The sequence below is a fragment of the Rhinatrema bivittatum genome, chromosome 9 (assembly GCF_901001135.1).
Source record: "Rhinatrema bivittatum chromosome 9, aRhiBiv1.1, whole genome shotgun sequence".
NCBI classification, from domain to species: domain Eukaryota; kingdom Metazoa; phylum Chordata; class Amphibia; order Gymnophiona; family Rhinatrematidae; genus Rhinatrema; species Rhinatrema bivittatum.
Window position 1 is genome coordinate 228,448,104 of NC_042623.1, and position 17,244 is coordinate 228,465,347.

At 45.7% G+C, this 17,244-nt stretch overlaps 1 protein-coding gene across 2 annotated transcripts in view; it reads left to right on the forward strand.

The window, feature by feature from the left end:
* Positions 1-15,288, forward strand: part of OPA1 (OPA1 mitochondrial dynamin like GTPase) — a 568,764-nt gene extending 553,476 nt beyond the window's left edge. For both annotated transcript variants that reach the window (XM_029616769.1, XM_029616770.1), the window contains one exon: positions 12,667-15,288. The gene's annotated coding sequence lies outside the window, so the exon portion shown is untranslated. The remainder of the gene's footprint in view (positions 1-12,666) is intronic.
* Positions 15,289-17,244: the final 1,956 nt, after the last annotated feature.

Sequence of the window (17,244 nt, forward strand, 5' to 3'; positions counted from 1 at the left end):
CGGGGCCTAGTTCTTCTAGTGGCACCAGACTGGCCAAGAAGACCCTGGTATGCGGACATGAGAAGACTACTAGCAGGGGAGCCCCTTCTCCTGCCTCCTCTCCGGGACCTTCTACGTCAAGGTCCCATCCTCCACGAGGATCCAGCTCAATTCTCTCTTACGGTCTGGCCATTGAGAGGGCTAGACTGAAGAAAAGAGGTTACTCTGAGCCCGTGATAGATACTCTCCTCTGAGCACGCAATTTTCCACTTCCCTCACCTACGTAAGGATCTGGAGAATATTTGAAGCATGGTGCGACATTCATGGCACCAATCCACATGCGACCACGATCCCTATTGTGTTGGATTTCCTGCAAGATGGACTTCAGAAGGGTCTCTCCCTCAGCTCCATCAAGGCTCAGGTGGCTGCGCTGTCTTGCTATGGTCCCAGGAGGGACGGCAAGACCATTGCCAAACACCCAGATGTTTCTCGCTTCCTGAAAGGAGTCAAGCACATTCATCCGCCATTGAAGTGGCCAGTGCCTTTGTGGAACCTCAACCTTGTTTTGGATTTCCTCGCGGGATCCACCTAAAGACCCCTTCGGGGCCTGTCTCTTCGTTCTCTAACCTTGAAGATGGTGTTCCTATTGGCGGTGTGTTCAGCACGCCGCGTCTCAGAGCTACAAGCACTGTCTTGCCGGGATCCCTTTCTGAGAATCACTCCAGAGGCTATCCATCTTTGCACGGTCCCCTCCTTTTTACCTAAAGTGGTCTCACAATTTCACCTTAACCAAACTATATCCTTGCCTACCACGGCGGGTTTGAAGAAATCTGAAGAAGGGCGTTTGCTACGCCATCTCGACATAGGCAGACTGCTGCCCAGATATCTGGACATGACAGAGGATGTACGAAAGACAGACCATCTGTTCGTCCTGCACAGCGGGAAACGACAAGGGGAAGCGGCCTCTCGGCCCACCATCGCCCGCTGGATTAAAGAAGTTATCAGAGCAGCTTACGTGGAGGCCGGGAAGTCTCCGCCTCTACAAGTCAAGGCTCATTCTACCAGAGCACAAGTGGCATCTTGGGCAGAATCCAGGATGCTGTCGCCTGCAGAAATCTGTAAAGCGGCGACGTGGTCCTCCCTCCATACCTTCTCCAGGTTCTACCGTCTGGATGTCCAGGCCAGGGAGGACTCAGCATTTGCGAGGGCGGTACTACATGGTCCTCAGGCAGCCTCCCGCCCAGGCTGGGAGTAAAGCTTTTGTACATCCCATTCGTTCTGAGTCCATCTGGCTACACGCCAGGAAATGTTGAGATTACTTTCCTGATAATCTCCTTTTCCTTAGTGTAGACAGATGGACTCAGCATCCCGCCCAGCTGCCTGTGTACATGGGTTTCACCGATTCAAGGTAAGCCATGTCATATGTTCCATAAGAGCGTACACTCTACCAGGTGTCAACGCCTTCCGGTTGGGAATGCTGGCGGTCTCCAGCTACTATCAATCGGTCAGGGGAATCCTGTTTCACTTTTCACTGAGCGTCAGTACACACATCCATAACAGCTTTTGCAAGGAAGATTACTAAGTTGCTATGCTTCCTGTGGGGGTATATATACACCCGTGCTGACGTCAGATCCGTCTCCAACTGCTAGCACGCTGATACTATACCCATTCGTTCTGAGTCCATCTGTCTACACTAAGGAAAAGGAGATTATCAGGTAAGTAATCTCAACATTGCTTACCTGTAACAGGTGTTCTCACAGGATAGCAGGATGTTAGTCCTCATGAAACCCGCCCGCCACCCCACGGTGTTGGGTTAGTTTTCTTATTTTATTTTTCGGCACTTCCTGTAGCTTTAAACAAGACTGAAGGGGGACCCCCTGCTGGCTGCAAGTTTAGTGTCATGAGGGCATGCCCAGTAGGTGCTAGTCAAAGTTCTAGAAACCTTGACAAAAGTGTTCCGTGATTGGGCTCCATCCTGTGATGTCACCCATATGTGAGGACTAACATCCTGCTGTCCTGTGAGAACACCTGTTACAGGTAAGCAACATTTGATATCCCTGTAGCCACAGGGGTCTCCCTTCAGTCTCTTTTTTTTTTTTTCCGTGCTGCAGTTTGCCTCGCGGTTAGGAGCTCTGTGAGAATTCTCTCACACAATTTTCCTCATGGAAAAAACTTGAAGATTACTTCATTAAAATGTTCCCTCATAGGGGTCTCCCATTGCGATATTGTTTTTCATCGCTCGGTGAGTAAAGTTCACTGTCCCCAGTCGGTTCCTGCCCCTACCGTTTTCGATGTCCGCAGGCCATCGACCGTTTTTGGGCCTCAACCTCTGCCATTATGGCAACAGGTTTCCGAAAATGTCCAGAATGCCCCCGTACCATGTCGATTACCGACCCCCATGATGTCTGGGTGCTGTGCCTCGGCTCATCACACGACGTTTCTCACTGCTCAAGTTGTGCCCAGATGACTCAAAAGGGTAGGCGGGCTCGCCTCAACAAGATGGAGACCCTGTTTAATATCAAGCTGACTCCATCAACGTCCACCCAATTGTCACCGGCAGGAGCAGCGAAGAAATTAGTCATCAAACCTCGCTGGGAGCACCAGGGCAGCGGAGACCATCTGTCACCGACTCCGTCTAAGGCATCTATATCATCTTCCTCGGTGCTGGAGAAAGACCGGACCGAGCACCGAGGGAAGCACCGGCACAGACGTGAGTCTACTCCCGGTGCTGGCACCAACACCGCATCGCCCTCAATGGCTATCGAGCCACTTGTGAAGAGGACACAGGTAGAGGAGCCCACCTGAAAAACCAAGGCAATCCCCAAAGACATCAGTGCCGGGTACTGAGCCCCCCACAAGTCCCTATGGAGGTGCCAGTAGCACCTAGCCTGCCTCCCCCTGTAGCTGCAATATCTACACCTGCTTTCAGGGAGGAACTGGATGGTTTCATTTGCCAGGCAGTGCTCGATGCTCTCCGAGACTTACAGCCATCGATGCCTGCCCCCACACCAACACCGAAGCCATCGATTATTTACACTGTTGCTAACCAGACTGGATGCACTCATCGGTGCCCTTCTGACACAGCCCGAGCCACCGATACCAAAGCAACCCGCAAAGTCTCTGAAAGTCCTGGTTCCCATTCCGTGATCCTCAGAGGAAGGCACAGACTCCAGTCCCCTTTCAACACAGATTCCACCCATGCCAGAACTGATGCCTGGTCCATCAGGGCTCTCAGGACTGAGAGGCCCATGTTTCCCCTCGATGCCTTCGGTGCCACCGAAACCCACACCGGTGCCACTGCATCTTCCATTGAGGCCATTGAAGGATCCATCGGTGCCAACAGGTCCAGCAGTACCAACCTTCTTCCCTCCCTCAGGATCTCGACTAGAGACCTTTTCTGACACATGGGAAGATGTTGACACAGACACATCCATGGAGGATATCTTATCAGAACCATCTCCTCCGGAAGAAAGGAGATAATCTCCCCCAGAAGATCTCTCCTTCACTAATTTTGTAAGGGAGATGTCAGAGACCATCCCCTTTGACCTGATCACAGAGGAGAACACACGCCACAAAACATTGGAAGTTCTCCAATTGTTGATGCTCTGAAAGAGGTTATGGCTATCTCTGTCCACGAAGTGCTAGTGGATCTCCAGCATTGTCTCTGGGAGCATCCTTTACTGTCCAGCCAGTGAATAAGAGGACAGATGTAACTTATCTGGTCCAACATATTCCTAAATTCCAAAAGCCACAACTACCCTATCAGTCAGTGGTAGTTGAGTCCATACAAAAGAAGGCCACTCTTCAACATCTCCTGGCAAAGACCAAAAATTCCTTGATATTTTGGGCCGCAAACTGTTTCAGGGCTCTATGCTGGTGTTATGCATAGCTGCATACCAACTTTACATGACACAGTATCAATGGAATCTCTGGAAGCAGGTTCAGGGAATTGCCGACTCTCTTCCCCAACAGCAGCAAGATATTCTCAACGCCATACTACAGAAAGGCCTTGAGACTGGGAAACATGAGGTTCGTGCTGCTTACGACTCCTTTGAAACAGCTTCTCGCTTGTCGGCAACGGGAATCAGCGTCAGGAGGTGGGCCTGGCTGAAAACATCTGACTTGAGACTTGCCATGTACCGGTGAAAACCTATTCGGAGACAAGATACAAGACGCAGTGGCTCAACTAAAAGACCACAATGAGACCCTGCAGCAATTATCTACAGTTACTACCGAGGCCCCTTCTTCTGCAAGGAGATACACCAGAAGGGACCCTAGAAAACCATTTTATCGCCCACGCAGATACTACCCACCTACATCTCACGTGAGGCCAACCAGGCTGTCTCAGAGAGCACATCCTCGACAGCCTAAGACATCCAGGCCTCAGCCACCACCACAAACAGGCCAAGCCTCTGGATTTTGAGTTCTATCCAGAGAACAGCAGCCACTCCACAAATTCAGATCCAGATTTGCCAGTAAGAGGTCGAATTCACCACTTTATAACCAACTGGCTCAACATTACCACAGACCAATGGGTTATATCCATCATAACCCAGGGATACCATCTAAACTTCCTCGTGGTACCCCTGGACTCACCACCCAATCCTCTGTGGATGCAAAAAGATCACACAAGTCTTCTAGAGTCAGAACTGTCCACCCTTCTGGGCGCCAGGGCTGTGGAACCTGTTCCCTGGACACAGCAGGGCAGAGAGTTCTACTCCCGCTATTTTCTCATTCCAAAGAAATCAGGCAATCTCAACAAATTTCTACAAAAAGAAAAATTCAGGATGGTGTCCTTGGGCACCTTGCTTCCCGTTCTGCAAAAAGGAGATTGGCTCTGTTCTCTGGATCTTCAAGATGCTTACGCTCACATTCCAGTATTCCCACATCACCGCAAGTGCCTGCGTTTCCTAGTGGGACATCAACACTTTCAGTACAGGGTCCTGCCTTTCGGACTTGCCTTGGCACCCCATGTATTTACAAAGTGCCTAGCAGTGGCTGTGGCCCATCTACACAAGAAAAACATACACATCTTTCCTTACATGGACGACTGGCTCATCAAGAGCCAATTTAAGCAAGGAGCTCTTGACGCCCTCCAGCTCACTATCAATCTGCGTCACTCATTGGGATTTCTCATCAGCTACCAAAAATCCCACCTGACTCCATCTCACCTCCTGACTTTCATCGGAGCAGATTTGGACACCACAGGGGCAAAGGCCTTCCTGCCCAATGGCCGTGCAGATACACTTTCCAAGCTAGCTACATCTCTGCGCACAAAACACACAGCTTCAGCCCATCAATTCCTTATGTTGCTGGGCCATATGGCTTCCACGGCCCATGTCACTCCTATGGCCAGATTGGCCATGAGAATAACTCAATGGACTTTGAAGTCTCAGTGGCTCCAAGCCATTCAACCTCTGTCAACCCAGATTTATGTAACCCACCAGCTACGTCAATCACTTCTCTGGTGGACAAACAAAGCCAACTTGTTAACAGGTCTACACTTCCAGCAACCAGTTACACAAGCGACCTTAACCACGGATGCCTCCAGCTTGGGTTGGGGAGCTCATGTGAACAATCTTCAAACTCAAGGTACTTGGACGAAACTCGAAGCAACATTTCAGATCAACTTCCTAGAGCTTCGCGCAATACTTTATGCCCTATATGTGTTCAAGGACTGACTTTCACACAAGACTGTTCTCATACAAACGGACAACACAGTTGCAAGGTGGTACTTGAACAAGCAGGGTGGCACAGGCTCTTATCTCCTCTGCCAAGAAGCTGCACAGATCTGGGCCTGGGCCCTTGTACACTCCATGTATCTCCGGGCCACTTATCCCCAGGCATACAGAATGTTGTATCGGATTGCCTCAGCCGACAGTTCCATCCCTATGAGTGGTCTCTGGATCCTGTGGTAATGACCAGAATCTTCCAGTGCTGGGGTCAACCAACAATAGACCTCTTTGCATCCGAACTGAATCACAAAGTGGACAGATTCTGCTCCCTGAACAGGCAACAAAACATGGGCACCTTCACTCGCCCCTGGAACACAGGCCTCCTATATGCGTATTCCCCGATACCACTGATAACCAAAATTCTAGTGAAGCTACAACAGGACAAAGGGTCAATGATACTCATAGCCCCGTATTGGCCTCGACAAGTATGGTTTCCCATACTTCTCGACCTCTCGATCAGAGAACCCATCCGCCTGGGCACAGCGCCCACTCTCATAACTCAGAACCAAGGCATGTTACGCCATCCGAACTTTCAGACCCTATCCCTCACAGCTTGGATGTTGAAAGCTTGATTCTGCAACCGCTCAATCTTTCAAATGATTTTTCTCAAGTGCTTGTAGCCGCACGAAAGCCTTCCACAAGGAAATCATCGTTCTAAGTGGAAAAGGTTTACCATATGGTGCACGCAAAAAGGTATCGACCCCTTTTCCTGCCCCACTTCGTCTCTATTTTATGTACATATGTTATATACTATATCAAATGTTCCATGTAATCCTGTTATTTCTGTTACAATTCGTTATATTTTATTACAATGTTATAATTTATTATATTTATTACAATGTTATAATGTAAAATAGGGCTGTTACTACCCTATTCTTTTAGTTATCTGGAAACCGATGTGATATCTCGATCGAACGTCTGTATATAAAAGAAATAAATAAATAAATAAATAAATATTAGACTATCTCTGGCACCCTTCAGACTCTGGTCTCCAGACTTCCTCTGTGAGGGTACACCTGAGTGCCATCTCAGCTTACCACAAGGAAGTAGGGGATGCCCCGGTTACAGCACAACCCCTTGTGAGTTGGTTTATGAGGGGCCTGCTACAACTCAAGCCCCCTCTACGGCCACCAGTCACCGAATGGGACCTAAACGTAGTACTTGCAAGACTCGTGCGCTCCCTGTTTGAGCCTTTACACTCCTGCGATGTTAAATTTCTTACATTTATTTTATTTATTTATTTAAGGTTTTTCTATACCGGCATTCATGATAAGATCATATCATGCCGGTTTACATATAACAGGGGGTGCAAAAACTGTTCTTTTAACAAGTGCAACGGAAGCAAAGTTACAATAAAACAAGGTTGTAGAACAGGGAGAGGAAGGAAATAAGGATAGTAGCGTAAAAATTTACAGAGGTAACTTACATGGAAAGTCCTCTTCCTAGTAGCCATTACATCAGCTTTGAAACCTGACGTCACGTTAGATATACCCCTGCAGCGACCTCAGCTCTCCAGTATCTTTCCATCTCCTAGCAGATGTAGACGTGCTTTCTCTATCGGAATCACCGTACTCTTTAGAAGAAGAAATTTTACATTTAAATTGGAGAAAGATTGAGCCCCGCTCTCCTGCGGTGATACCTAAAGGTTCCTCCCCAGTTAAGAATTCCTGAGGTGATTTCTGAGATCCCTCAGAGACGTGCCTTGATCCGGTAGCTGGCTCCCAGCGTGGACTTTGCTGCTGAAGCAGCTGAAAGGTAGCAGGTGCAGGAGCTCCCCCATCCCCCGCAGCCAGAGACCGTCTCTGTACTCAGCCAGTAAGCACTGAGCCCAGGTTAGTTAAAAAAAAAAAAAAAATTTCCCATTCAGAGATGTTGGAAGGGTTTCAGTAAGACTTCCGCTGGTCTCCTTGCTCGGCACGCCGTACCGACATCATTCCCAATCCCTTTCTGTAAAGGGAAGCGGGTTGAGCGGCCCCTCTTCAGGCTTAGTAGGCACACCAAGTGGTAGTCCACGTTGGAGCCATCTTGCGCGCAGTTTTGTGTGCCTTGCATTGCCCTCCATGCAGTGTCGGTACGCACTGTACCTGCCGGCTCTGAGCATGTACTGTGCGCACTCTACTTAAGCGCAGAATTCCTTGACCGCACAGGCGGTGCATGCACCTCACCGCGGCTTGCTTAGGTGCCCGAAATCTGTGTGTACAAAAGTATTCAAGCGCGAGCTGGCTGAATTCACAACTGTCATCTCTAATGGCTCTGGCAGCAAAGAAACATAAGCGCCATTCTCTCTGCGCTGCTTGTCATATTAGGGCTACTCAGTCTGATCTGGATTCTTACTTATGTCTGCACTGTGAGGAGGCCCAGGGAAAGTTGACCTCCCCAGACTTTACCAAGCCCGGTTCTTCCCATTCTGAGGATGGGTCAGCCACAACCTTAACCGGAAGCACTCCGGATCTAAATAATCCTGGGGCTGGCTCTTCCATAGGAGAGGGAAATTCAGCGGGCACCCTCTCCAGTTATTCCTGGGCTAGATATGGACCTGGCGGCCTTCTCTTGGGTGAAATTTTTTCAAGGTCTTTAAGCCTAAGTACAGGCACAGTCTGCTTCACTTGGCCCTGTCTGGACGGATTCACAGCCAGTAAGTTCTCCCTCTCCCAGCCCTATCGGCAGACCTCAGGATATGCCTCGCCTCACCCCACCCAGGGTGTTTCTGGCAGGGACTCGTACAGCATGGGCGAAAAAGGGGATCCAAATTCCTTGGAAAATGGAGAAATCCCTCCAGGTTTAGAACCATATAGGACCATATAGGACCATATTAATAGTTTTTCGATAGAGACAAATTGTCGACCATGGTTTCCCAGACTCTGAAGATGCTGAGAGTTCCTGGGGCGGACTCCATGATGGAACCTAAGAAGAATCCCATTCTGGTATCTCTACGGAAAGCCTCTTTCTATTTTCCGGTACTGAAAGCCATCCAGGAGTTGATTGACCTGGAATGGGACACCCGTGAAGCAAGTTTTAAAGGTGGTTGAGCATTAGAAGCTCTATACCCACTGGGTCCGGTGGCTAGAGAATGCCTGCACTTCCCTAAAGTGGATGCACTGGTCTGCGCTGTTTCGAAGCAAACTATCCCAGTGGAGAGAGGAGCGGCCTTAAAGGATGCAGGTGGATGGAGTCCACCCTTATTGCTTCCTGCTATGCCCTGGTGGCTTGCTCCTCTCTAGAGTGGTGGATGAATCAGGAGCGTATTCCAGAGAAGCTGTGGAGTCTGGCCAAGGTACGGATTAGGTCAGAGCCCTTTTTAGCTGACGCGGGCTCTGACCTAATCCGTACCTTGGCCAGAGGCATGGCCTCAGTGATAGCGGCCAGAAGACAGGTATGGCTGTGAAATTGGTCAGCACACGCGACCTCTAAGGCAAACCTCATAAAGATGCCCTTTAAGGGATCACTCCTCTTCGGAAATGAATTGGAAAAGCTGGCCGGTAAGTGGTTGATCCGGGCGAAGTCATGGGAAGAGAGTCTCTGTGTGACCAGCAGGGTGACGTCCCTGCTTCAGAAGCTTGGTTGGGTCATAAATATGGGCAAAAGCAGCCTCAAGCCCTCCCAGTCCTTGGAATATCTGAGAGTCCGGTTCGATACCAAGCAGGGCAAGGTCTTCCTCCCGCCTTCGCAGATAAGGAAGTTGATATCCCAAGTGCATCAGTTAACGAAGATGATACGCCCCAAGGTGTGGAGCTGCCTTCAGATCCTCGGTTTGATAGCATCAACCCTGGAGTTAGTACCGTGGGTGAGGGCACACATGCAGCCACTTTAAGCACTCCCTGCTGTCACATTGGAACCCGCTGGCTCAAGACTATTAGATTCACCTCCACCTACCGATGGAAGTATGTTCTGTGCTCCAGTGGTGGCTTCAGAAAGCTCACCTGGGCAAGGGCGTAAACCTGTCTCTACTGAACTGGCTGGTACTCACAACAGACGCGAGCCTTTGGGGTTGGGGAGCTCACTGTCAGGAACTGATGCTCCAGGGGCGTTAGACCAAGGAAGAAGTGCTCTGGAACACAAACTGCTTGGAAGCAGTCAGATTGGCTTGTCTACAGTTCAGCCCCTTACTCCAGGGTCAGGCGGTCCACGTGATGTCTGACAATGCAACAACGGTAGCCTACATCAACCGCCAGGGTAGAACCAAGAGCCAGCAAGTGTCTCTGGAGATAGATCTCCTTATGGACTGGGTGAAATTGAATCTACAGATGATCTCTGCCTCCTGCATCGCAGGAAAAGACAATGTCAGAGTAGACTTTCTAAGCAGGGAGAGTCTGGATCCAGGAGAATGGGCGTTGTCAGCCAGAGAATTTCAGCTGCTGGTAGATCGCTGGGGCCTCCCGTCCATCGACCTGCTGGCCGCATCTCACAATGCGAAGGTTTCCTGATTCTTCAGTCACAGAAGAGATCAGCGATCCCTGGGGATCGACGCCCTTGTTCAGACTTGGCTAGAAGAGGACTTACTATACGCCTTCCCTCCATGGCCTTTGTTGGGCGGGGTCATTCACAGGATCGAGCACCACAGGGGATTAGTCCTTCTAGCAGTTCCAGATTGGCCTAGGTACCTGTGGTATGCAGATATGTGAAGACTTCTGGTGGAGACCCCCCTGTTCCTGCTCCAGCAAGGTCTGGTCCATCACGAGGATCTGACTCAATTTTGTCTTACGGTTTGGCCCTTGAGAGGACTTGCCTCGTGAAGCGTGGATATTTGGCGGCAATAATTTCCACCTTGCTCCACGCACGGAAGTTCTCGACGTCCTTAGCGTATGTGCAGGTCTGGATAGTTTTTGAGGCCTGGTACGAGGAACGCGGGGTTGCCCCTCAGACGGCCAAGATCCCTCTGGTTCTGGAATTTTTACAGGATGGCTTGAATAAAGGGTGTCACTTTACTCCTTGAAGATCCAAGGAGCGGCGCTCTCCTGTTTCAGAGGTGAGGTGAACGGAACCTGCCTGTCGGTGCATCGGGACATGGCCCATTTTCTAAAAGAGGTAAAGCACCTCCAGCCACCCCTACGGTGGCAGGTTCCCTTATGGAATATTAATCTAGTATTCTAGTTTTTGGCAGGGTCCTCTCTGCAGTCTGTCCTTATGCCTTTAACCCTGAAAATGGTGTTCCTGGTGGCGATATGCTTGGCTCATCGCATCTCTGAACTACAGGCATTGTTGTGTCAGGAACCATTCCTCCAGATGACCCCCAGGAGTGTAACAATTTCGTATCATTCCATCCTTCTTGCCCAAGATAGTCTCGAATTTTCATGTGAATTAGTCCATTTCATTGCCGTCCCTAGATAGGCACAAGGACACGGAAGACTACTGCCTCTGCCATTTAAACGACAGTAGGCTTTTGGTGCAGTATCTGGTACTTTCAGAACCGGTGCACAGGACGAACCACTTGTTTGTGCTTCACGGTGGAAGTTGATGGGGCAAACCAGCTTCGCGGGCTGTCCTAGCTTGCTGGATCAAGGAGGTGATCAAGGGAGCTTATGTAGAGGCAGGAAAGCCATTACCCTTTAAGGTTAAAGCTAATTCCACTAGGGCTCAGGCAGTATCCTGGGCGGAAGCTAAACTGCTGTCTCCCATCAGCATCTGCCAAGTGGCAATGTGGTCCTCCTTGCACACCTTCTCCAGGTTCTACCGCCTGGATGTTCAGGCCCGAGAGAGTGTAGCCTTTCAAGGGCTGTGCTAATTTCGTTTTCCTTAATGTAGACAGATGGACTCAGCATCTTGCCCACAGCTGCCCAAGAATGGTGCCAAGGAATTATCCAAGAGGTTACGGCTAAACCATCAACCAATCCCTAGATCAAGGCATCTATAATCTTACTGGGATTCAGCATTTGTTTGGTTGAGTACAGTTATGGTTATCCATTTTTAATCAGGTTTTTTCAATAGTATATCCACAATGGCTTTTGAAGAGAATATTTGAAAGACTGTGGTCACTGCAGGGGGTGTATCTAAGGTGATGTGAGCTTTGAAACCTGACTCCATCTGCTTGCAGGGGGAGCACATAACCCATTGGTCCTGAGTCCATCTCTCTACACTAAGGAAAATGAAATTATCAGGTAAGTAATTTCTCCATTTATGGTCCTGTGGTCCACTCTGTCACCCACTTTCATCCAAGAAAATAAATGGTGTCTTTAGAAAGTATTAATGTTAATCCTTCACAAAAACAAAATTGATAAATGTCCTTCTACCAAAAAAACAATGAATGAAGTAATACTGCAAAACACCCTTGGAAATAACTGAGAATTATATATATATATCTTGCAATTCAAAGGACCCAGATACCAGCCAATGTTTCATATATATATATATATATATATATATATATATATATATCTGCATTAAGGGAAATAACTTATCTTGTCTATGTGCTGTGTTCTTTCCCAGTCAAAACATGTCTCTCACTTCTTCAGTGCGTGAAAAAACACTGAATTTAAAAATATGTCGCTGAAGTGTCATCTCGAATATGTTGATGTCACTCCTGGAAAGACTAAGAGAAAAAAAAACAAAACTCTTTTGCAAATGTATTACAAAAAAAAACAAAGATCTTGCTCTCTATTTAAACCTAATGGGCCCACAGTACAGATTTTATGTATCCAACATTGTTCTAATTTGAGTAAGAGCAGAATGATAGAATCTAAGAGCTGTCTCAATAAGATTCGTAGGAAAGCATCATTAATTTCTCATTGTGTAGAACAAACACAAGCTTTGAAGACCTGTGCTTCTGCATGATAGATACAGTAGATTGGGTGTGGTGGTGCTCGGGCTGTGAAATTACTCATATTAGAACACGCACACACACGGCAATGTGAGCAAGAGTAACTAGATAGACCAGTGTTTCTACCATCATTTACTGTCTTATTATGTTTCTGACTATAATTGGTACCTGTCTGTATTGTCTTTTTTTTTATAACAGGCTCTTCATGCATATTCTCAGAATACACATCGCAATGAAGAATCAATGAAATGAGTTCAAGTTTGGACATCTTCATAGTTACGTAATGTAAAAGACGAGTGATTTCTTTCTAATGGATGGCTTCAAGCAATGCTGCCTCTTCTCCCCCAAGGAATTACTGGAGAACAATGACATGGCAAACCCCTTTTCTGCTTGTATTGAACGGACTGTCTTGCTGGACGAGTGCTGCATTTTACCACTCTGGCTCTGTAAAAATAATGCAGCTTCACAGTTGCCAAGTGGTTTGTGTTGGCGCTGCTTCAGATTCCCAAAGCATTTTTTTATTATTATCACAGAACATTAAATGTTGTTCCTTAAGAGTGAATTGGGGGGACTGAAATTAAATTTTATGATTTGTATATACATGAACTTTGTCCTCTTAAATGATATTGTTTGTAATGCTGTATATTGGAGCATCACTTGATTGCTGTGTTAGTGTTCATTTTATGTTGGTGTATTTGTGGCAGGATCAGAGTCCTTCCAAAAGTTAACTTCAGATGCTTGCAGGAAATCCTGGCACTAGAATTTTAACATTATATTGAAAATGGAGATGATCACTGCTACCATACTGGCCTTATCCAGACAGAAATTTCAGAATGCGCACATGCATGTGCACGCCACTAATCCAGTTGGTCCCATCGGGATTTGTGTGTGCAGCAGAGCAGTTGTATCAGATCCATGGAGTATTTTGGTTCATCAGCAATCCCTTCTGCATTTCTTTTCACCATTACTCTTCCAGCACACAGACTGTTCTGGGCTGCCCTGGCCAGTCACATTTTTGGCTTCAGTTTTTTGCAAAAGCTTCAACTTTGCTCACTCATCCTACTCTAAAAATAAACCCACTGATCCCCCAAGAATGCCAGACGACTATTCAGTTATTCAATTGCACTTCCCAAATGCATCAGAAAAAAAGTCATGAGAGAAAATTAATGAAATTCCCATAATTCACTTTAAGTGTAACTGGTTGCCTTATGAGAACTTGCTTGTAAAGCATTTGGCTGGGGTGGGGAAGGAGCGGTTAGGTTTTGTCACCAATGATTTTTGTGTATAAAATACATCCGCTTTCATTTTTTGTTATATTCTCTATTTACTTGATTGTAGCTGCTGGTTTATTCTCCAGTGCTGTAATTTAGCACTTCAGTCTATGTTCTGAGGGTTCACTTATTCGTGCCATCTCTGGCAAAACAAGTACTGTATATCTAAATGGTAACCTGCTCCTTTGTGACAGAGGAAATTCTTGATTCCAACAATTTTGTTTCTGTGAGTACATAAATAGAAGTATGAATGGATGGTGGCCGTGTACTCACAGGTTTGGTATCTGCTCTGGATTTTCTTTATGGCCCTGTTCCAGAAATCCGTTTTCAGTTGTACAGGGGCTTTGGCAGAAAAACGTTTTAAATTCAGTGCTGATGTGTTTCTCTTCCAGAGGCTCCTGGAAAATTAGTCACAGCAAATATCATTTTGAAGATTGTGTTACTAACGTAGACAAACATATTGCACTGAACTAATATCATCGGCTAGCTAACAGATCACGTGGATTTGTAAATGCAAGGCTGCTGGGCAATACAAGTCACACATGGGGTGTCAAGGACTGAATGTAACTGCAGTTATAATACCACAGACTTTCTTGTTCAGAGGTCATTGGTAAAAGTTCACCATTGGTTTTGATTTGGCAGATTTGGAGTACTACCATTCTGCACACTTGAGAAATCCCCAGGTCAACCAATTCCAGACCATCTGTAGCATAAGCCACTCTGTGCAGCCAAAACTTTCTGTCTGGATCAGAGCCAAGGTACAAACCACAGATGTCCCTGTGTGGTAAAACTAATTTCCTTGTCCCCAACAGCAGATAATCTGCCTTAGCACATTAAAATGTTTACAGTTTCTTTTTAGGCTGGGTTTAAATGTGCTCTGTGTTTATGTTCGATCTGCCTGAGGTCGGCGGTTGGGATTATGGTTGTTTTTGTTTTATGGTAGTCAATATTTAAAGAAGCTTACTATAGTCCCTTAGCTCAGCATCAAGCACTATGGTTGTGACATTTTACAAACATGCTCTCCCCTCCCCTCTCCTCCCTCCTTTAAAACTAAAATGTGAGCAATTAATTGTCAGTATTTAAACCTTTATAATGGAATTTATTTTAAATCTTAAGAAAATAATCCAGTACAAATTGATTAAAATTCACTTTTGCATCAATTAAAAAAAAAAAAAAACTTGATTAGAGAAGAAATATATTTAAGAATACTTATGTCACTACATATTATTACTGTGGTAGAATGTGGCGTCCTAAAACCATCTCTTACCATGCAGTGTACCCCTTTCCACACTATGGAAACTTCCAGATTGCAGAGAAAATCTTTTATGTCTTGGTAAAAATGTTTAATGTAAATTTCACAGAATGTCATACCAGATGGTCCTGTACATTGCTTCTTTTGTCTCCAAAATGAACTAATTACTGATTTCTTCTCCAGCTTTTGATCTTTACTTTTGATCTCCAGTTTAGCATGAGGCAATGAAAGTGAAGCTAGGTATTTATTCAATGTGGGCATATTTGAAGGAATAAATAAAGGATTTTGAACACCTTATGCCTGTTTTTCCTAAATATTTAATAATTAAGGTTTAATAAGTTATTCACAATTAAAAGCAAAAAAGAAAAACCTATAAATGTATGACACTCAAAATATCCTAGCTATATTAATACAAGTGTTTATTAATGCTGTTTTGTCAACTTAAAGTACATTTAGTAAATTTTATTACATATCTTGTTTGATCCTTTAAGTGCTACAAGCCTTTATATTGAAAGTAATGTGAAAGGCAAAACCCCAGGAAATATTATTGGAATTAGAACCGGAGCACCCGGGAGGCGGTGTGGTGCTTTATGTCCGGGATGGCATAGAGTCCAACAGGATAAACATCCTGCACGAGACTAAATGCACAATTGAATCTTTATGGGTAGAAATCGCTTGTGTGTTGGGGAAGACTATAGTGATAGGAATATACTACCGTCCACCTGGTCAAGATGGTGAGACGGACAGTGAAATGCTAAGAGAAATTAGGGAAGCTAACCAAATTGGTAGTGCGGTAATAATGGGAGACTTCAATTACCCCAATATTGACTGGGTAAATGTATCATCGGGACACGCTAGAGAGATAAAGTTCCTAGATGGAATAAATGATAGCTTTTTGAAGCAATTGGTTCAGGAACCGATGAGAGGGGGAGCAATTTTAGATCTAATTCTCAGTGGAGAACAGGATTTGGTGAGAGAGGTAACGGTGGTGGGGCTGCTTGGCAATGGTGATCATAATAAGATCAAATTTGATTTAATGACTGGAAGGGGGACAGTAAGCAAATCCATGGCTCTCATGCTAAACTTTCAAAAGGGAAACTTTGATAAAATGAGAAAAATTGTTAGAAAAAAACTGAAAGGAGCAGCTACAAAAGTAAAAAGTGTGCAAGAGGTGTGGTCATTGTTAAAAAAAAAAAAAAAAATCCATCCTAGAAGCACAATACAGATGTATTCCACACATTAAGAAAGGTGGAAAGAAGGCAAAACGATTACCGGCATAGTTAAAAGGGGAGGTGAAAGAAGCTATTTTAGCCAAAAGATCTTCATTCAAAAATTGGAAGAAGGATCCAACAGAAGAAAATAGGATAATGCATAAACGTTGACAAGTTAAATGTAAGACATTGATAAGATAGGCTAAGAGAGAATTTGAAAAGAAGTTGGCCGTAGAGGCAAAAACTCACAGTAAAATCTTTTTTAAATATATCCGAAGCAGAAAGCCTGTGAGGGAGTCAGTTGGACCGTTAGATGATCGAGGGGTTAAAGGGGCACTTAGAGAAGATAAGGCCATCGCGGAAAGATTAAATGATTTCTTTTCTTTGGTGTTTACTGAAGAGGATGTTGGGGAGGTACCCATACTGGAGAAGGTTTTCATGGGTAATGATTCAGATGGACTGAATCAAATCACGGTGAACCTAGAAGATGTGGTAGACCTGATTTACAAACTGAAGAGTAGTAAATCACCTGGACCGGATGGTATACACCCCAGAGTTCTGAAGGAACTAAAAAATGAAATTTCAGACCGATTAGTAAAAATTTGTAACCTGTCATTAAAATCATCCATTGTACCTGAAGACTGGAGGATAGCTAATGTAACCCCCATATTTAAAAAGGGCTCCAGGGGCGATCCGGGAAACTACAGACCGGTTAGTACCAAAAAAAATAGTGGAAAGTGTTCTAAACAAAATCACAGAACATATAGAAAGACATGATTTAATGGAACAAAGTCAGCATGGCTTTACCCAAGCTAAGTCTTGCCTCACAAATCTGCTTCACTTTTTTGAAGGAGTTAATAAACATGTGGATAAAGGTGAACCTGTAGATGGTAGTGTACTTGGATTTTCAGAAGGCATTTAATAAAGTTCCTTATGAGAGGCTTCTAGGAAAAATAAAAATCATGGGATAGGTGGCGATATCCTTTCGTGGATTACACACTGGCTAAAAGACAGGAAACAGTAGGATTAAATGGACAATTTT